Genomic DNA, 23,020 nt, shown 5'->3' with positions numbered 1-23,020 from the left:
AGAACATATTTGGCTGATTTTCACAAATCTTGACATGTTATAATATATTCCCTTAAATTTCAGCGTGCTTGACTGGAACTGGAATAAATACAGTCACATCAACATTGTCAGCTCAGGAGATTATGATACGGATAGAAGTCGTAAAAACAGCTTGGAGAATAGTTAGTTTAGTCTCCAATTTTGTTGCCTCCAATGATAATTAGGTAACTCTTTGTTTAGGGTATCTTCACACCTTATTTTTGTTTCATCTTTAGCAGCTGCTTCCCCCCCAACTAAACTTATCTTTCATTTCCATCTTTGAAAGCTTTTCTATTTGTACACAAAGAAAAGAATTTTCTTACTGTGTGTAAGAGACGATGATGACAATGTGATTTCGGACTCTACTTTCCATGTGCCATAAGAAATGGAAATGTTCACCCAAAGTATAAAATATCCATTCATCACTGATATATGACTAACTGTACTTCCTATTTATAGGTGATTTCATGTTTAGATTTTCATTGATTTTATGGAATAAAGGAACTTTTACATTCAGTTCATTTGTAGAGCAGAAGAGAATTAAGGAAGTTTTCCTCAAGGTGGATCAAGGTAGACCTTCTGAAGAACAAAAGGTTAACCCTATTTCTACTAAAGTGCACTCCAAACAATTGTTTTACATTTTACACAGAAGCAGGTGGTATATTTTACTTTGCAGCCTGCAGAAACAAATCAAGAAGGTCAGATTTGAAAAGTTCACAATAATACTGAATGTATTAACACCTACAAAAGCATTACTGGGATTAACCAATGAGGGCTATAGTACTATATTGATAATGAAGAGAAAAAATAACATAATGACCATGCTTTTTTTCTGTAAGTTTCTAATTTTTAAAATACATGTTAGTTTCTGGTTAACTTGCTTTACCTCTAGTATTTACTTCAATTAAGAGGGGAAAGAACGACCTAAAGCAGGAAATGTATATGTATTCCTAACTCATACTTCCATTATCCATTTAACAGGCACTGTTGCACATCAAGCTTTTACATAACAAGAGGAAGACAGGCTCCATGACATCATGTTTTATCTGCAAATTTTAAATCTACACCTGAATGATAGCTAAGAAGAATAATTTACATAGTTTTCTAAGAATGCTGGAAACTCAGGTACAGTACCATAGGGTATATTGTTAATCATAGATTTCTTGGGGAAAAAACAAGGCATGACACACCTTACTGGTTTTACATCTAGACAGTCTCACATCCGTGTAATTATTTGTTGGTATTAGAACTATGTAAGACTCAAATAGTCTTAACAGGTAATTTTAAGTCTGTATTCAAAGAGAAATAGCTGGTCAGTCAAATTTCATTACAAGGTTTAATATTTATTTAAGCTAATATAAATCTAAACAAGAAACAGTACTTTCATCATCAGTGAAGTTATGAAGCAGAGAAAACATTATGTCCTATGCATGTCTGTGTCAACATTTTTAGGACAGTAGAAAGTTGCTGGAGAAAAAAATTAACAGTCTGAACTGTGTGACCCCTGAAAATTATAGTCTACAAACTTCAAAATTGCTTTCCCAATTGTTTTGGTTTTTTTCCTTAAGACTGTCTCCTTTCTATCTATTATAGAATGCACTTATTTGATAATGTAAGTTGGAAATTCATTGGCCTGATTTTAGGATACATATCATTTTGGTTTGGAGAGCCTTAAAGATTAAATATTTAGAAAATGTATGTCAAAGTTTACACTTTTAAGTTACTACTTTTTTTTCTATTTTGCACTGTAAAGTTGTTCACTTTCCTCTGCTTTCCTAAAAGTACAGGATTGCTGTACATAGGAATGCTGTACATAGGTTAAAGTAATGTTATTGCCACTGTTTAATGGTAATGATCTGTGATCAAGAGCCAGTAAAGAATTTAGATACCCAAAGTAAGGCTTCAGGTGTATTGTAAGACCATTGGCACCACATGATGTGCCCTATCATTTTATTTCGTTTTTTCGTGTCCTTTGAACTGTATTTCTTCACCTGGGTAAAAGCACTTCGGCCTGTTTTGCAGTTTTGTCTTTATAAGCAAAGCAAAGTGAGCTGGAAGATGGGGATGCACAGAGCAGGAACCCCTTATAATCCAAGGGGAAATGGTTAGCAACCTGCTACACCACTAAAACACACAGAAGTCTATGGGGCCAGATGGGATCCACCCAATGGTACTGAGGGAGCTGGTGGGAGTGCTCACCAAGTTTACATTAGAGAAGACCCTTAAGATCATAGAGTCCAACTGTTAACTTAGCACTTCCAAGTCCATCAGTAAACCAACTCCCTAAGCACCACATCCACCCCTCACCATGTAGCAATGTTATGCTAAATGGAAGTTGGCTTACGTACAGGATCTTTCTACACAAAGGCAACAATTTCACTCAACAAAATAAACACCAAATAATCATGGGTTTAGAGAAGGGAAGGTTTAATTTTTTATTATCTTTTTCTCTCTCACTCAAATATTCAAGGCTGTACATCAGCTATGGCTGAACATAAAGCTGGCTATTAATTGGCCCACACAGAGCTTCTTTGTTGGAGCAGTATGAAAGCTAAACACTGGTCCTGCAAGGATTTACACATATACTTAATCTTAGGTACACCTCCATGGCCCAATGCTATCTGAATGAAACATGATGCTCTATTGAGGTGATACTTCAGCAGGGCTAATTAGTTCAAACCAAAGCCCCTGCTAATCCTGTGCTATTTTTGGTATATAAACTATCTCATTCTGAAGTACTGGAGTATAGCCATGTGGCCCTCATTTGCTCCATGTAGACATAACCTTCGCACATTTTGAATGGAAGGAGGGTTCCAGTAGAAGCAGAGTGAGATAAATCTTGAAAACTGTTGAATATTCTCACTTTTGGTAGGCACAATTTAGCATATGCAAGTTTAATACAAGACTAGTACTTCAAATAATAAACATGTTGGATCATATGTGTCTCAGTTTGTTATGTGGAGAATCATGTAAGCTTGCAAAAAAATAGGAACTTGGTCTTATTTTGTGTTTGTGATATGCTTTTGAGTACTAGAACAAGCAATTCTTAAAAGTGCTACTGCTTCTGGACTGTAACTGGAGTACCAATAGTGTGGTTTTGTGGCATATGTAGAATACCAAGTGAATCAGTGATCCTTAGGACAGAAAACGGAACATGAACATGGAAAAATAGTACATGGTCCTTTTTAATTTTTAAGTACAGCTGATCTGAATTTGGATCCCTCATGTTATTTCTCAGTGTCAAGTTTTGCAACTTCCACACTTTTCATTTACTCCCTTCTGTCATTCTGTGATTCTTTCATAAGTAATGATTATGCTTGGTAGGACTGGAAATATTAACGTAGAGAGATCAAAGACAGGTTGTTTATTTGCTTTATTTTAACATGTATTGGGTGTACATTCAAGGTTTTGGTAGCGGAAGGTGACTGCAGGGGCGACCTCTCAGAGGAGAGGCCGGGGCTGCCCTGTGCTGGACACAGCTGGTTCCAGCTGGCTTCAGCTGACCCACTGCAGGGCACAGCTGAGCCCCTCAGCCAAGGTGGTGGCATCCTGGGGGTAGCATACTTAAGAAAGGGCAAAAATGCTGCATGGCAGTGAGGAGTGAGGAAAAAAGAGTATGAGAAACAGCCCTGCAAATATCAAGGTCAGTGAAGGAGTGGGTAGAGGTGTTCCAGGTGCCAGAGCAGAGATTCCTCTGCAGCCTGTAAAGAAGTTTATGCCATAACAAATATCTACACTGCAGCCTGTGAAGAACCCCACACCGGAGGTATTCCTGAAGGTGTTGCTGCCTGTGGAGAGCCCATGCTGGAGCAGGTTTTCCATGCTAGGTAGAGAAGTCAGGAATGAGGAAGTAAAGTTGAACCTGGAAGAAAGAGGGTGGCAGGAGGAAGGTGTGGTTTTAATTTTGTGTTTGTTTCTCACTATCCAAATCTATTTTAATTGCTAACAAATTAAATTCCTCTTCTCCGAGGCAAGTGTGGTTTGCCTGCGACAGTAGTAGTTGGGTGATCTCCCTGTCTGTGTCTTGACCCACAAGCTTTTTCGTCTTATTTTCTCCCACGTCCTGTTAAGGAGAGAAAGTGAGAGAGTGGCTTGGTGGGCATCTGGCAGCTAGCCACAGCCAACTCACCACATTACAATACTATGATTGACAATATAATTTTTAAGGCAACACAGAACGGAGGTTTTGACTTTGCACCAGAGTAGACAAGCAAGCACTTATCACATTTTTTAAAAAGTGAGAAAGAAAATGAGGATTCTGAGAAAGAGAATCCATTTACTAAAGAAAATCCAACAGCCATTCTGAAGAGGGAGATTTAGAATCATTGAAGCTGCCAACTCTTCATAGGCGATTTAGTTAAAAAGGCATGCTGGATGTTTAGATGATCACCCTGAGGACAGAGCAGGAATCAGAAGAAATGCTGGTATAGCATGAAACACTGATTTAAGACGTGGTGTTCTATGTGCATTTCCAGAATGGGTACTGCCACATTCTGAAGTTTTTTTTGTGAAGGTTAGGATATGGCAACTGACCTTCTAGAAGTAAAGAATTTTGAGTGATCCAATTCTCAAACTGAAAGAAATGAGAAAACAGATTCAAACACTTCAAATGAAATGATTGAGGATGTCAGTTAAAAAAGTAATATTTTTACATACTATCCAAAAAAAAAAAGAAGAATCAATAATTAAACTTGTGTTACCATTTTTAAGTGAGGTTTTTTTAGTGGATTAAAACTAAAGGTTATGTCTGGATCCTGTGTTTCCTAACTATGTTTTGACATGACTATACATGCAACTGTGTTTTGTTCTGTGGTTTCTCCTCCCTACAATGTCTAGATTATCCCACAAACGAAGCCATCCAGTTACAGGCCAGCTCAGAGCTTTGAATACACAGATAGGTTAGACAGCTCAAGAGAGCAAAATTTGTCTCTTATCAGCTATTAGCAATAAAAAATGTCAAAGTTGTTATCTTTTACACAAGAATGACATTGTTACTTGTTAAGTAAGTCCTAAAATATGACCAGTGTAATTGGTTAAATTTCATAGTAATGTTTAGGTTGTTATAGTGATTTCATGCTCGTGGGAAGTAATTCTTGACAAGGAGCTTGGTAAATAAAGGATGGTACATAGAACATATTTGCCTACAGACTGCTCATCACTCTTCACTCTCAAGTGGCAGAATGAAAGTGAAGCAATGAAAGAGCAAACAACTGACACCAAAATAATGTAAACGTATTGAAAATTACAAGGAAGGACACTCTAAACCAAATTTTTAAGTGAAATTACTGCAGACAATAGGAGAGCATTGGCACTGGTGGTTATTAAATGCTTGCATTACAGTGGCTCCCAGAACTTCTCAAAGAGATAGAAAGCTGTAATGCACTAAGCACTCTGCACACTTCTGGAGTTCATATCTTCATCTCAGAAGTGCAGTCACAATGTGGAGGAAAAAGGCAACATGTAAATAAACCTGGGACGGCAACGTTCTAAGTCTCACTGAACTAATGAGTCACCAAATTCACCTCCCCATCTCCCCCATTCCACATATAGACAAAAAAAAAAAAAAAAAGGGGGGGTGGGTGGGTTGAAGAAACAATGCAGAACATAGAATAATTAAGATAATACTATCCTGGACCAATGCCTGAACAGGGACACTACTGAGGGACTGCAGCCTGTGGGCAACCCACGCTGGGGTAGAGGAAAACCAGTGGAGAAGGAAGAGCAGCAGAACCCACCCCAACCCACTTCACCACCTGTCACCTAACCGAATGATTTGGGACACACTGAGTGTAACCCATGGTAAAAACAAGGGAAGTTGACTCTAGGAAGAGGGGAGGAGAGGTTTTTAGCTTGGGGTTGAGCTTGGGGATGGGTAAAAAAAGTGTTTATTCAACTGTGTGTTTAACTGTTTATGTTTTATCCTTTCTTATTGTTCAAATCAGTGAGTAGAAGTTTGTGTTAATTGACAAGTTAAATAAAGATTCACTGGGTAGAGACTGTTCTGTTAGTGACATAGAGGGGAAATATTTTCTTTAAATCCCGTGAAAAATGAGGAAGATTATTCTAAACATCTGTATCATTTTGGGGCTGATTTATTTTGTTACATGTGTCAAAATCATGTTTGGAACCTTCAGACCTACCAACGTGTGGCACAACCAACAAATGAACAAAAACAATGTTTGGTTTTTGGCGAAAATACTTTGGTGAAAATAATACAACCATCACTCAGAAAAAGGAGGGGTGTCAAAGGAAAATAATTAGGCTGTAGCTTCAATTGTGCATTCCCGTGCAAGGTGCCCTGACTTGCCTCGACCAAATAACCTATGTTAAATTACATGTCACACTGTATTTGACCAATCAGAGTATTCTGAAGTATAAAACCTATTAGTGATGTTCTCTGAGTACGCTCAGGAAAATTTAGGTGAGAAAAAACCCGACGCCAAATGCCACTAAAAGCATTACTGTAGATTCTTCACCGAAGTTGGATTTAAAATCCAGAACATCATTTCCTCAGCATTTCATGTAAGGTAGATAACAGCATAACGCTGAGATCAGTAGTCTGTTTTTTTGTGACTAATCTGCGGAAAGGCCACTGCCCTGATGATCATAGCAGTCAAATAAATGGATCTGTTCAGTGTGCTCATGCTGAAAGTCAGTGTATTTGATATATATGACTTGAAATAGTTACATATGAGATGACTAGAGTGGTAAGCCTCACCTTTGGTATTTTATATTGAATAATTGAGAAATCCCCATTTAATCACTCACATAAAAAAAAAAAAAAACAAAAAAAACCAAAAAAACCAAGCTGTTGCAATGACCATCAGTACCCAAAATGGGATAAGCAAGTGCCTAAGATTAATAGTAGGTACAACTTGGAAAGGGTAATGTCCAGCACTCCTAAAAATATGGAGGCAATGAGCAATGTTACAAATGTCCAGTGCTTGCAAAAACTCTTCTTATCTCCCAAAGCCACAAACACCTTACTACCCACGAAAAATCAAGTTTTTTACAATTTTTGATTTTTTCCAGACTACTCAGTCCTGTGCTAATCTCCCATTACAAGACTGTTGTTTTCAGTGGTACTTAAATTTGAAAACTCTTCAGAATTTTTGTTATCCTCAGTGATTGGTATTAAAAGTGTTGAGTATAGAGAATTATTTTAAAATGTGGGTATTTTATACCTATAGAGAGATTGAATGAATGTCACTCCTCCAAAAAATTTCTATTAAAAATTGAAGTCTTAATAACAAGACATATTTTACACACAAATATATATATGTATCTCCCTATATATGCATACAGGAGAGAGAAACAGAGAGAGATACACATATAATCACCAGCCTAAGCTTGATGTGTAACATAGGAAAAAAGTTATTCTTAGGTATGAGGGAAAAAAAATATTATTTTGCCTCTTTCCAAAGACATACAATACCTCAGCAGATATGTTCCGGTTTCAGGATTTATGCTAGCATTCCATTAAAGCTCTTTATCTACCAATAAAAATAGCTGTAAATTTAGGGCATCATTCAGCAAGGCACACTAATCCTATAGATTTAAATATTCACTGTACTATCTTGTTGAATTGGGCTAATTAATCCTTGGGTTGCCTGAGAAAAAGGGACTATGATTTAAAATAGAAGTTGGTATTTCTCTCAAGAAATATCTGTTCTGTCCAACAGAACAATGGACAAAATTCTGCACTGCCTGACATATGCAATTGGGATTTTATGAGGTGTTCTGAACCTCTGAAATGTCACTTGCTAGATGTATAGGTGGAGGAAACCAGACGGACAGTATGTCAACTTTTGTCTCTATATCAGCAGTAACACTTTCACTATTAAATCACGGAGATCTCACTTTCCTGGCCATTAAAAATATAGTCTGATGAGAACTACTTGATTTTCTTCTTCTTTCTTTTTTTTTTTTTTTTTAATCAGAATTCTTGTCCTCTGCAGTCTGAGACAAAATGACTCATTTTGTCAATGCAGCTTCAAAAAGAAATCATGCCGTGTTCCTCCATTATAAACAGGATTAAAACCTACAAAAGTGAACTAGTCCACTGAGTGTACCACTGATCTCCTAACTGCTAGCTGGGAAATGTGCCCATTGTTATCCCCTCATCCTTAGTTCTGAGTGTACAAAAGTATTTAGCATAAGTAATATGTATTAAAATGTCAATAAACTGTCTGTGGTATTTGAGACCTAGTTAGCATTTTTATTGAGCTCTTGTGTTAGCATTTTCAGAAATGGACTTTTATTAATTACCAATTTAAATCCATACTTTGATACCACAGGCCACTATTAAATGGGTCATTTCAACATTAATAGCTCTTAGCAAGTGCAATACTTCAATTTCAGCAGATTTCACTGTTAGTAATTAAAATGTGCATGTACCCCAACATATTTATCATGGTAACTAGACTGCTTAAGACATTTACAAGATACTGCTCTTGATAAAAGACAATATTCTACTCCATTGCTGTTTTCAATAGCGCTTTCATTTCCCATAATCTAGCCTAATTAAAAGACACTGGTTATTTACCTGTCAGAGAAAAAAAAATAATTTTAGATCTCAAATACAACCTAGGGAGATATAATTGCCAAATTCTCAACTTGCTTTCTTTCGTGGTTTTATGTTGAAATTAGTGATACTGTTCAATTATTAGGGTAGTGCATGATACATCTACTGTATTTAAAGGTTTGTAAGCTTTTCTGATACAATTCTCACTGTTAAGAGGTTATAATTGAGCCTGAACAAACTGGTTTTGCTAATGCAAAATCAAAATTTTTCCAGACATCAATTTTTAACCAAAACAACAAGAAAAGAACAGTGTCAATGCACTAGAACATTGACCAGCAATCAGATATGCAAAAGTAAAAAATCTTGAAGGTGTTAAAAAGGATATGAAAATTAATATTTCTGAATTTTAGATGAAAAAAATGAAACATGTTGATGTTGATTTGTACAAATGGCATATTTTGGTGGCAAGAAACTATTGTTCCAGCTGAGGAGTAGCAAGCATTCACTTCTAAAAAGTACAAAGCTTTATATTTCATTTCTGAGAAAAATAGCTCTTAATACTTTATGGCTCCTAGATCTGTACCAATTTTTATTAACTAAATTGTAGCAAGAAAGTACCCACAACCTGAAGTCTTAGTATCCAGGTATGAAAATTTATTTGGTGTTTATTGTTTAAAGAATATCTACGTGAATTGTCTTGGAATCTCTTAAATCTCATAGCTAGCTCCAAAACAAGTTAAGACTTATCAGATGTTGTAGAGTTCTGTATGCACAATATTTGTGTTAGGAATTGCTAGGATTTTTAGGTGCATATAATTTCACACAGAACCAATGCTGAGTGAATAAATTCTGATGAAATATTTTGAGAAAATAACTGAAACACATGTCAGGGCTCAAACTCACAGAAATATCACTTCCAAGGAATAAAAAAAAGGGAAGTGATGTGAAAATTTTCTTCTATTATAAGAGAAAAAACACTGGTGATAGTGTTTCCACATGAAAGTCACTTCATATATATATATTTTTTTATATATATATATATATGGCATTTATTATCTTCTTAGTATTCACTACTTTTTGACTATAGGATAAAATCTAGTTGATCATAATGTGAATTCTTAATCTTCTGTGTTGGACAGACACTTTTTTTCCCCCTTACCTTGCTTTTTGTCTGTCCTGCATATTTGTTCACTTAGCAATCTAAAAATGTTTAGCTAAGTAAGTTATGGAAGTTTGGATATAATCTTAGTCTTTTTTAAGCCTTCCTATTTCTCTTTTTTTTTCACGGAATCACGGAATTTTCAGAGTTGGAAGGGACCTCTGGAGACCATCTAGTCCAACTCCCCTGCTAAAGCAGGATTGCCTAGAGCACATTACTCAGGGCTGCATCCAGGCAGGTCTTGAAAATCTCCAGAGAAGGGGACTCCACAACCTCCCTGGGCAGCCTGTTCCAGTGCTCTGTTGCCCTCACCGTAAAGAAGTTTTTTCTCATATTTGATAAGAACTTCCTATGTTCCAGCTTGTGCCCATTACCCCTCATCCTGTCACTGGGAACCACTGAAAAGAGTCTGGCTCCATCCTCTTTAAACCCACCCTTTAGATACTTGTAAACGTTAATAAGGTCTCCCCTCAGCCTTCTCTTCTCCAGGCTAAAGAGTCCCAGCTCTCTCAGCCTTTCCTCATAAGGGAGATGCTCCGTTCCCTCAATCATCTTTGTTGCCCTACGCTGGACTCTCTGCAGTAGTTTCCTGTCTCTCTTGAACTAGGGGGCACAGAACTGGACACAGTACTCCAGTTGTGGCCTCACCAGTGCAGAGTAGAGGGGGAGAATGACCTCCCTTGACCTGCTGGTCACACTCTTCCCTACGCAGCCCAGAATTCCGTCGGCCTTCTTGGCGACAAGGGCACATTGCTTGCTCATGGATAGTTTACTGTCTGCCAAGACCCCCAGATCCTTTTCTTCAGAGCTGCTTTCCAACAGGTCCACCCCTAACCTAAACTGGTGCCTGACATTCTTCCTCCCCAGGAGCCTACACTTGTCCTTGTTGAACCTCATTATGTTCTTCTCTGCCCAGCTCTCCAGCCTGTCTAGGTCACACTGGATGGCAGCACGGCCCTCTGGGGTGTCAGCCACCCCACCCAGTTTGGTATCATCAGCGAACTTGCTGAGGATACACTCTGTCCCCTTGTCCAGGTCATTGATTAATACATTAAACAATACTGGTCCAAGTATTGACCCCTGGGGGACACCACTGGTTACAGGCCTCCAAGTCAACCCCGCTCCATTAATCACTACCCTCTGAGTCCTGTCAAACAGCCAGCTCTAAATACACTTCACTGTCTCCTCGTCTAGTCCACACTTCATCAGTTTCCTAAGGAGGATGTTATGAGAGACAGTGTCAAAAGCCTTGCTGAAGTCAAGGTAGATGACATCTGCTGCTCTGCCCTCATCCAGCCAACCAGTTATTACATCATAGAACGCTATGAGGTTGGTCACGCATGATTTACCCTTGGTAAATCCATCTTGACCACTTCCAATAACTTCCTGCTCCTGAACGTGTTTGGATATGACATCTAGAACAAGTCGCTCCGTTACCTTCCCAAGGATGGAGGTGAGACTAACTGGTCTGTAGTTCCCTGGGTCCTTTCTCTTCTTTGACTCTACCTACTGATGTTTCAGGATACTGCCAAATGGTCCTGTGTTTCTGGTTATTTTGAACCTAGTCCAATACTATTGGTTTATTACAAACAGGTTGAAGGACAAATTCTGTATGTCTCAGAGATAAAATAGAAAAATTAAGCAGCCCCTACAAATTCCCTTATCTTTGCCTTGTGGGACAGCAACTCCAAACTACCTTCTTCTGTTTGCAAGGAAATAAGAAAACTGGAGTTTATAGAACCATCTTTATAAGAAAGATGAAATATCACTGCTTTCACAGCTGTCCTTTCTCTTTTAACTAAGTCTTGTAGAAGCTCAAATCACCAACAGACAAATATTCACTCCTGAGTTAACATTCAGTTCTACTCCCTTGTTTCTCTGTTACTGTCATGATTCCAGAAATCACTAATGCCAGAAAGGTCCCAGAAAATGTCTTTTTTTAGCTGTTTCCTTCTCAAACCCTTTATAGAAATACTACAGATAACAGTTGCTGTCCCTTAGATCATAAAAACCAAGGTCAGTATTTCTACGTTAACATGTACTTAGGTTTGACTTTTCACCAAACTAGTTATCAAAATTATGGAATTAATAGATAAGGTGAATGAAGTGTAATGGAGAACCATTAAGACTCTTTTTGGAGAGGGAATGAATATTTTACAGACTTGTTAGGGCTTTTCTTACACCTTCATTGTAAATAAGATCTTTTTTTGTATGAATAACTAGTTACCTAACATAAAAAGAGGAGTAGAGATACGTAGTTGATTTTAAGGGTAACATGGGATGGTATTATGAAAGCTGTACCAGTATTTGTGCAGTTCAGGTTATCTGTGAAAACCTAAAACAGAAAGATGAGTAGTGGCATGACAAAGATAGTTCATGATACTAAATTATTAAGAATATTCAGAAATAAAACAGACTGAAAGAGCTGAAAGAGAATCTCAGTCAAAAAAATGCTAGAAAATTTCAGTGTTGAAAATTTTGAAGTAATTTTCATGGGGAACTACAATTCTAGCTCTACATGCATTTTGATAGGCCTAAATTTTGCTTTTAGTCAGTCAGGTGAGAGATCTGGATCTGAACTCAGGAAAAGTTAGCTCAGTATTCACCTGAAGTCAAAAAGGTAAACTGGACATCAGGAGTTATTAAGAATAGAGGTAAGAACAGATAATATTGCTGTGTCACTAATACCTCTGTGGTATTCCTATGTCTCAAATATTGCATACAGTTCTGGTCACTTGCTGCCAAGAAGGAAATAATTGATATGAATAAGGATGCTCAGAGATATAAAATTACTTCTGTAGAAAGAGAAATTAAATAGAACAAGACTCATCAGCTTCAGAGAACAGGTGGCAGGGTATGATAAAAGTATATAATATAATGAATGACATGGAGCAGATGAATAAGAAACTATTATTTGCTATATCTTATAACACATAGAATAGGGGCAGCAAATGAGATTATAAGGCAGCTGGTTTAAAACAAATCAAGGGAAGTAGTTTTTCACAGAATATATAATTAAATTCTGGCACTCATTGACACAGGATATTTTGGATGCCAAAAGTACAAATGGGATCAAAAGTAGATTAGACAAATGCATAGGAGAAATGTCCAGCAAGGTCTATTAAACACTGTCATGCCAGAGTAAAGTCTTCACTATGGAGGGTCTTAAGTAGGAGATTGCCAAAGCTGGTAGTACACCCATGGAAATAATATTCTGAGCTCCCATAAGCATCTAGCCAAGGACAGGGAGTTATTAAATAGACTTCTAGCTTACCCCACTGCAATCCATTTTATGTTTTTGCATTGTTCTAAGAAGCATCCATTTGTTCAGGGGAAAAAAACAAACAAGACTAATTAAAAGACTAATTTGCTCTAGATTTCTTATTTTTGGTTTGTACGAGGTGGGAATGAAGCTGTTAAATATTTTCTAGCCTTTTTGAGCTACAATAGGAAAAGCTGAATGATTGTATCAGACCTAAGGATGGATGAATCAGTTCTGAAAAAATAAGTGACCTAAACTTTCACCCTGAAGTTCCAGTGAACTAAACAGCTTTCTGAGGTTCAACGTGTTCAGTTAATGAATTTCTGTGACTCTGCACACCCTCGTTCAAGGCATGAGTGGAAATGGAACAGCAAAAAGACTGTGAAAAGACTGTGTTCATATTTCTTTCCTAGATAAAACAAGAAAATAATAGAAATCTCATAAATCACCATAATATCCCACATTTCCAAATTTTATTTCCAGATCAGTGAGCTTTGATTGCCTTTTCTACATGTTGGGGTGGGAGGTGATAGCAAAGAAAGGAGGGGGAACTGCATTGTTGAACTGAACTGAATCTATAAACCTTAAATGTCAATTTTGGTTAGCCTTACTTCTATTGAGTAGCTCTTTACAAAAAGTCCATACCTATGAGAACAAGGTACTAGTTACTGAGAGTTGGGTTACACCGTCTTTGGTCCTTGATCAAGTATCACAGAAGTTTCCTACAGCAGCCTTTTCTGAAGAGGCAATTCCACCTATGAATAATTTATTAAGGGTTAATACTCAAAGGATCAGTTCTTAGAATCCAGGAGATCTCTATGTTACTCATTTATATGACTAATTATCATCTATCATCTGATTCTTATGTATAAAAAGCATTATAATTACATAATAAATAAAATTTATATATTTTAGCCAACAAACTAAACAATTTTAATCTTTAAATTTATACTCTTGTTCCTGCTAATTTATTAGGTTGTCTTTATGGTCATACTCAGTATATAATACAAGAAATTTTAATTGGGCTCAAATCCTGGTCAGAGTTTTCAGCCCCTCCCAGGAAGTGATCTGCATCTTCCTAGATTGAGCTCAAGTTTCACGTGGGCTTCCTTTGTTTTTTTTTCCTGACAAGTGCAACCTGAGGTAAATTTTATCACAAAAGTTTAGCACTTCACAACAAAGTACTTGTTTTTACAAGGTCTAATTCATAGTGGTTATTACAGTTACACACTCCCATGTCTGGGTTCTGAGGCACCTCCTCCAAAGACAGAAACAGAAATTGTCCTTGGGACGAAGCACAGCAAAATGGTTCAAATTATTCTTTATGTAAATACCATCCCTCTTTTACTTAGAAAAATCTTGTTCCAATTTTCTGTTTTGTAAAAAGAAAAGCCCATTTCCAATGCCACTGAAATTACAAGTGAATGGCTGTGGCATGAAGATTAGTAATTTAGAAACTAGTCTAATTTAACAAAATGTTTTCTCTTCATTTAGCCTGACAGACAGCTTAGCCTGATGTCACTTAAAGTAGAGTATACTGCATTGTATTCCACTGAGCTGCAGATGAATTTCTTTTGCTAAAACCATGGGCTTTTTCAGAACTAACTATTTCTATGACAACTTCAAGGTTTGCAGTTTTTTTTTTTTGGTTTTTTTTTTTAAATTAGTTCTGCTGCATACTGCAAACACAGTTCTTTTTTTGTTCAAATCCAAGCACAGCATTAAACCACTCTACCATAGGAATATAAATCAGTCTTTCATGGCCACCAAGTTTAAGAAACTAAATTTCAGGGAAAAAGAGAGTTTCTTTTCTATAGAGCAAATTGTGACCTTTATCTCAAAGAAGCACACACTTCAGGCAGATATGATTTATCCTTTTTATGCAACAAACTAGGAAAGGGAAAAGTGGTCCTACAAACTCCATCCTTCTCATAATGAAACATGAAGAAGATAAATGTTAGAAAATGAGAACAAAAAACAACTAAGTAAAAATTGTGATGCTAAGAACATGTAGATTTAATTTCACCATCTAATCATTTTGAGCCAGACACCTGCCTTATTAAAACACAAGGCAGTATAAACAAATGCATAGAGCTGAGTTCCAAAACCTTGTATGTGTGCATCTCAAAACTTCTGAGTGCAATCAAGAACCATGAGATTTCTTTTTTTTCATGGGATGGAGAATGCTACCTCATCTCCACTTCACTTTCTATACTATTAAAGAATGAAGCAAGTCTACAGACCAATTTTCTACCCTTTATTTTGCATTGTGTTGGTACTACTTAAGTACTGAGACAACTAACAGAGGGAAGGGAATATTTTACACAAGTTCCTATGAATCAGGTAAGTTCTACCTGGACATAAAGACTTTTTTTGCTATTGTTCCTATTGGAACAATAAGAAGAAAGGAGAGGACTTATTTGATCTTTTGCAATGGAATAGTAACACAGAATAATGAGGTAAACAAATTCTGAGAGAAAGAAATTTGGACTGAAATCCGGGGAGATGAGGAAGGGAGGGAGGTTTGCTAGTAGCAAAATCTTTTAATGCCTTCCTTTAATGCCTCAGAAGCGCAGGCACCTTAAACTGGAAACTAAATTGGAACATAGTTGAAAGGATGTATACTGGCCTACACTATAGACAGTAAGGCCAAGTATGCTGTTTCATCATTGAAAAGACTCCCCACTTTCTCATTGCTTGGGTTGTGTGTGGATCCCACAGTCAGTCACAAGGTGGTATTACAGCCCTGAATCTATTTAGCACTATACATACACCCCACATCTATGCATCAGTATTAATTCTTCTGTAGTTTCTCTGGAGTCATGGAATCATAGAATCATAGAATGTGTTGGGTTGGAATGTCATCTAGTCCAACCCTCCTGAAATACGCAGGGACATCTTTAACTAGATCAGATCGCACAGAGCCTCATCAAGCCTGGCCTTGAATGTCTCCAGGGATGGGGCCTCCACCACCTCTGGGGGAACCTGTTCCAGTGTCTCACCACCCTCATTGTAAAGAACTTCTTCCTAATGTCTAATCTAAACCTACCCTGCTCTAGTTTAAAACCATTGCCCCTCATCCTATCACTACATGCTCTTGCAAACAGTCCCTCCCCAGCTTTCTTGTAGACCCCCTTCAGGTACCGGAAGGCCGCTATAAGGACTCCCTGGAGCCTTCTCTTCTCCAGGCTGAACAACCCCAACTCTCTCAGCCTGTCTTCATAGGAGAGGTGCTCCAGCCCTCTGATCATCCTCTGACCCCCTCTGGACCCACTCCAATAGGTCCATGTCCTTCTTGTGCTGACGGCTCCAGACCTGGACACAGTACTCCCGGTGGGGTCTCATGAGAGCAGAATAGAGGGGGAGAATCACCTCTCTCGATCTGCTGACCACGCTTCTTTTGATGCAGCCCAGGATGTGATTGGCCGCCTGGGCTGCGCGTGCACATTGTTAGCTCATGTCCAGCTTTTCATCCAGTCATGAGTCATTCTCATGTAATCTGATCCCATCAGGATAGAAGGGTAAATTTGCATTACAGTTAAATGGTGACTGGACAACTCTCTTTTGTGTTTTCATTATATAAGTAGATCTATATAGAGAGGCAAATACAACCAACCATGATCAGCCTTAAATGATACAGCTCTAGGACTGAAATATTAGACTGAGCTCAGTGAGTCTGAACCAACTGGACCCTTCTGTGAAATTCTTCTACGGACAGAAAGAACTTTTGGGGATTTCCAATTATGCTTACAAGCTAGCCAAGCACTCTGTCCTCTAAAGCACCAAATACATAAAATTTCTCTACATAGAATATCTGTAGTGGGTTGGCCCCAGTGGGCAACCAAGCAGTTCTGATACATATACATTTTAGACTCTGACTGTCAGATAGCAAACGATGCTGCCTAGTATCTCTGGTCAAACCTTTTGAATTCTACCCTGTAACAAAAAGACACAGAAATGCGATGAGAAGACCTGATTGGGAGGAGAAAAGAAGTCATGTCTACCACTACCAGGAGACTTATTGGCCAGCAAAAGACACATAAGCGCTGGCTGCAGCTTCACTAGACTTCATGTAAGTAATGTAAAAGCTGAATCTGGATATTTTAGAGCTTTTTTTTGCTCCCATTAACTGTCTTGCTCCTTTCCTTGCAGAATAAATATAGTAGAGAGATTTTTAGGACTATACAAGCTTGAAGAATGATCTATTTTGAAGCAAAGGAGGAGTTTTTCTCTTTGAAATAAGTTTGGTAGAGGACAAAAGGATTATCTCATACTGCTCACAGCATTTCAGAGGTAGATTTCAGTAAAATTACCATAGGATTTAGGAATAAAGAGCAAAAATTCCTCGAGGTTTTAATTTGTCACAAATCTACTGCCTGCGCGTAGTGTTCTACAGAACAGTGCCCCACTGTCAAAAGAACAAGATAAATTTCATTATAATTTCACAAAATATAACTTCATGGTTGAAAAATCTATATTGTGATTATTATTTTTTTAAAAGAAAACAAGTGTTAAAGATTAAAAAGAAGAGTTTATGTTCTCCAGGCTCAGACAGAGATTATTCTTGCCAGCTCAGTACTTGGATCATTCATTAAAGCCACAATTTATTCTTAAAAGTTTTGTAAAAAGTAAAAATTATATCATTCTAGGTCAGAATATTTTACAATTAGTTTGCCTCTACTATGGTAATGTAGTTTTTGAAAGACTATATAAAGAGAAATATATGCCTTTCTTAGATTTTCTTTCCTAAATAACAGTTTGCATTAACTTTGCATCAGTAAATTAATGTGCATATGCACAAACATTCAGAGAAAGCTACCAAATTTGCTTTAAGATAAAACTCATATATATAATCACCTTACAGAACATGTTAGGGGCCCAGTCCTTCATTAAGCAACACATAATACACAGCATTTGATAAGGTCAGATTATAGAGGTTTATTAGATAATGTCATTTTTGAAAAAAATATTGTTATTAGAGTACATATTGTTATTAGAGTACAAAAGAGTCCCAGCTGTGGATAATGAAATTTTGCCCACATCCATAATTAATCAATGTTTCAACCTTGCATTATATTCTGAAGTATAAAACAATTAAAAACTAATGTATTCAAAGACCCTTATCTCTTATATGGTCTTCCAGAAAAGTATTGACTTTTCCCAAAGGCTGATTAGAAATAATTTTCATCTAAATAGCAGTTCATGAATTAATTCTGAATCAAACATTTCTTTTAGGAATAATAATAATAATAATAATAATAAAATCTTCTGAAATCTCCTAGGTTTTATGGAAATATATCCCTGTTCTCTTTGTTGCTTTCGATTCTCCTGTGTTATTTGTTCCTGTCCTTGCCACCTCCTGCTTCACTGGAAACCAGTACAAGTTTTGTTTCATCAGTTACAGGCTGTTGCCTAACCAAGTGTTTCTAGAACTAATCTCAGGTGTAAATTTCTTCTTGTTCCTACTCTCTGCTCTCCTCCTTCATCAGTGCTAGGAATGGGAACTTCTGTCTTGGTAAGAGACAGGGATGAAGATTCCTCATCCACAGGATGAACCCTGCAAGTAATTCTGCATTCCTCCAGCACTCCCAGATTTGTAGCAGTCCCTCCCCAGGTGTAGATGAGCTTGAAGCAGGATGGGGAGAAAAAGGTATGCAAAAGGAATGAACAGCAATACTGACAGAAACCAGGACCAAACCCCAGAACCATTGTTAGTAAAAGGCAGCATACTATTCAGTGTACACCTCATAGTATTTTAAACAGCATTATTTGTTAAAGGATGGTCTATCGTGTGGCAAGAGCTATAGGACTTGGATTATATGTATGAAATCAATTAAGTTCTGTGGAATAGTTGGGGCTGATCGGTAGTGTACTGGGGCTGTGCCTGTCTGCACAGTGATTGCACCCAAGTTATTAATTCTTGGGTGGTCCCTGGTAGTGATACGTATATACATGAGATTATGGATTGGCTTGAGAGGATGGACTGACTTGAAAATAGATCATTAGCCAAACCTTTAGAACTAAATTATTGACAGATTACTAGAGGAGTAATCCTGGTAAGAATTTTGGACAGGTCTAGAAATAGCCCTAGGCAATTTCTTCTATGACTAGTCTAATTTTCATACTCAGAAATGTTGATTAACACCCTGGGTGGTGTGTCCCAAAGATTCCCAGACATGATTCCTGCTATAGAAGTAATTAAATCATATGTATACTAGAAGTATTCAATAAAAACTGCTCCTGTAAACATGGTCAGGTGCATTGGCATTTTCTATGCCGTTAATTTATTTAAAAGATATTTTGTATATTCTTAAAACATACAAAGAGCAAGGAATTATGCATGTGCTGGGGCCAGCTGGGTTGTAAGAACTATGCAAAACGGCGATTTGAGGAGTCTCCCCTAATCCAGCTGAAGGTGCTACCGCAAAGACCCTTATAACAGGTCTCTGTTCAAATACTGAACTCTCATCACCACCAAAGAGTGACTAACCATGCTGTTCTGGAGACTCAATTCCCCGTGCAAGCAGTATCTCTGCCAAGATCACAATATTTTTTTCTTTATTTTAACAAACACTGTCATGACTGCCTGTGAAATGGAGAGAATGCACTTCGTGTATGGTTTTGATTTACTCCAAATTATGCTTTAATAGTAAATGCCTCTTGTAAACTACTGTGTTATTTCTAACCTAGCAATAAATAAATGTGAATTTTTTGCTTATGTTTTCTTGATCTGTAGCCAGGGAAGGCTGTATCAATACTGCCAGCTTTATTTTTTAATGAATCGGCAATACAATTTTCACAAAAACCATGCAACATATGGAGTATGCAATAAATAAATGCAAGTGTCTGAAAATTCAATAAAAAACCCATATTTTCAAATATTCTATGGAAAACATAAGAGGCAGTTACACCTGCGATATGTAAAATAGTTTCTAGTATTCATACGTAACTGCTGTAAGATCAACATGCTGTAGAGAAACTACAAGACTTTTTTTTTCAATCAGCTATTTGAATGGGTGTGAGAATAGTGCTTTCTCATGTCTTCTCTCAGATAAAGTATTACTGTATAACATGCTCATTAGTCCATATTAAGTAAAAAAATACATGAAGCAATTTTTTTCTAAAATACATGAAGGAAGTTTAGAATTTTTAATACACATTAAATTTCCTTTTCATAAAATACAGGCACCAAAAGTCTTTCTTGGGATGAGTAGCTCATGAAATCATTTACAAATCTAAGTTCATAATATTTCTCTTTGAGATCTTTTTAATGCCCTTGCTGCTTCAATACCTGAGGCTTTTTCCAAGAAGATCCATATCACACAGCCTGGTAGCAAGATGTGTTATAACTTTGCTAAGTAGAGAAATAAGAATCAATGTGTGATACCAAATTCCTCACTGTAGGTTAAAAAATATAATTTTCTAAAGAACACAGCTCCTACACTACTTCTCTTCTTGCACCATGAAATGTCGTTGCATCATGAAAGTTTTCAATTGCATACTATTCATTATTTCTCAAAAGACTTTAGGTGTTTCTCTCTTCTTGTAGTAGCCTGCGAGGAAATAAGTGTCTTCCACTACAACAGAAATAATGAATGCAAATGTACTTAAGTTTCAGTTCACAAAATTCATGTCACTTTTACTCCTTTTGAGTTTTAAACTAATTTTTTTCACAGTGGTGCCCAAGTAACTACCATTCTCAGAACTACAGGCAGAGAGCTTTTAAAACTATAAATTGTACCAGAGAGTCTGGATTACCATTCAAAGTCTAGATTTACACTTTAAAATGGTCACCTTCATATGAAAATCCTCCAGATACATTGTTGTGTGATGCTTTAAGTGTCATTCTTTTCATAAGGCCTATGAATGATTTTGGCCTAATGAAAGATGAAGTGCTAATAATTCATTTTGAAAGAAATCCCTAGAAACTCACGCTCCCCTCAAAATTCCCCTCCCTTGAATTCAGTTTTAATGTGACAGGAAATTTAGGTCTTTTTTCTCATTGTTTAATTTATTTTGGGGAGAAGCAAAACCAGCTATTTTTTATTTATTTTCTTTTTCAGCAAATGATGGGAAAATAGATAAATGCACTTTATGAGGGAAGAGGAAAAAAGAACACAAAATCTTTATATTTGGGTGCTACAATGCACCCCTGGAAGTTACAGAGAATTCCAGGCTGCTACTTCATACTAGAGCTTCCACAGATCTCAGTGGCAACTGGAAATAACCTCCCTTCCTCTTAAAATCTCAGGCCCTCTTAGAATTTCTTGCTCCTGCCAGATGAAGCATCACTACACAGAACATTGTCTTATCTCTGAGGTGTTTTATTTCATGATCCCCATTACCCTGTATTAGGTAGAAATAACCACAGGGCACTTTAATAATATCTAGCAAATATGATAACATTCACAATACCTCAATTTCAAAAAATATTGTTAAGGAATTAAAAAGGTTATGTTTTCAATAGTATCTGTGGTCTAGGAAGCAAGTTACTATTATTCACAAATGAAGTAAGAAAATACATTCTGAAGAGACTTTAAACTAGATTTAGAAAGAAAATATCCCTACCAATTTCAACCTTGTGATGCATACACTCCATAAGCTGCAGACACGTATTCTGTATCGCCAGAATATTGCTGATTGTAAATACATTTCAACTTATATATTCTCCAACATGTGCATGCAGCAAGCATAAAAAGAAGACAAGTAAAAATATTAGACTGGTGATAAGTATGACATTTTCATTTTATTCAGATTCTTTCTGATTCATTGCTAACATACTAAAAAAAATTATATTAAAGTTTCAGAAAAGTTTGTACTCCTTGGATATTTGCCCAGCTTTCATCTACAATAACATATTCTCTTCTGATACTATTATAGACCTATACAGATCTATCATAGCTTTATTATTAATGGTTAAGATGGAAAAAGTAAGAAGATAAACTCATTTCCTTCTGCCAATTTTCTCAAAAAAATATTCTGCAAGATATTCCAGGTTGCATAGAGCTGAGAGGATAACATTTTAATGCAGATTCAGCAAAGATTCATTGGTTTTGGAAAAACATCTTTACTTTCACTATGGTAAACAGGTCATTGTCATATTTGTGTGGCAGATGTTAGTTTGACATAATTTAGGAAGTGGATGCAGTTGCTCACAGTTTCATTTTATTCTGCTGGGTTTTTTTCAGACCAATTTTGATAGAAGCTCATGTGGACTGCAAAGTTAAAATCTTTGTTTTATAAAATTGTAATTTTACTACCATACACAGAGTGTAGCTTGGAAAGCTATACAGTGAAAAAGAAATTCTTTTATGACTTTATCAGCTTTGATGATCTTCATATTTAAAATTTCATGTTCAATTAGAATAAGTTGAAACAGGAGGGAAATGGAAATGTGTGTGGACTTTGGAATGCGGACTTGAAACAGCTTGCGGAAGCATTCCCTCGCATGCCCTTGCAGAATCAAGGACTAAGTTACAAAGCTTGAAAAACAGAATGTGTCATTTCATAGGTCAGCACATTTACAGGTGGGTGTGAAGTAGTTAAAGTATTTCAGAAACTTTTAATTATTGCAATACGGTAGAATTAGTGATAGCAAATCTTGCACTAATATATGGCAAATGAAGTCAGAGTATGGCTGGTCAGAAACTCATGTATAGTATTTCTTCAGCGATCGATCTTTAACCAAATAGAATTTTCATAAAACTTTCCTAGAAAGTGTCTAATACTGCTGTTAAGAGTACTCCTTACCTTGTTGTTCTGATAACTGATAAGACTCAAGACCATTGTCATTCAGCTACAGTGAAACAGCAGGTGGATGACAGGAAGTGCAACTAACACGGAAACTCAGTGATCGATAAATGTAATGTTGAACTGAAAATATACAAAAATTTTATTGACAGTAGCGATGATTATAAAAATAGATGTCTATCTAAATTCCTGAATCATTTATTTCTAATTTTTGCATCTCATAAGAAATTTTAAAGTTTTGTCCTTTTCCAGATTTGCTTGAAATAGGAATAGAGGTGTAGATATGCCAGTTTCATAACTGAAAGAA

Source organism: Rissa tridactyla, chromosome 1 (genome assembly GCF_028500815.1).
Source record: "Rissa tridactyla isolate bRisTri1 chromosome 1, bRisTri1.patW.cur.20221130, whole genome shotgun sequence".
NCBI classification, from domain to species: domain Eukaryota; kingdom Metazoa; phylum Chordata; class Aves; order Charadriiformes; family Laridae; genus Rissa; species Rissa tridactyla.
Note: the sequence above shows the minus strand (reverse complement) of the source record.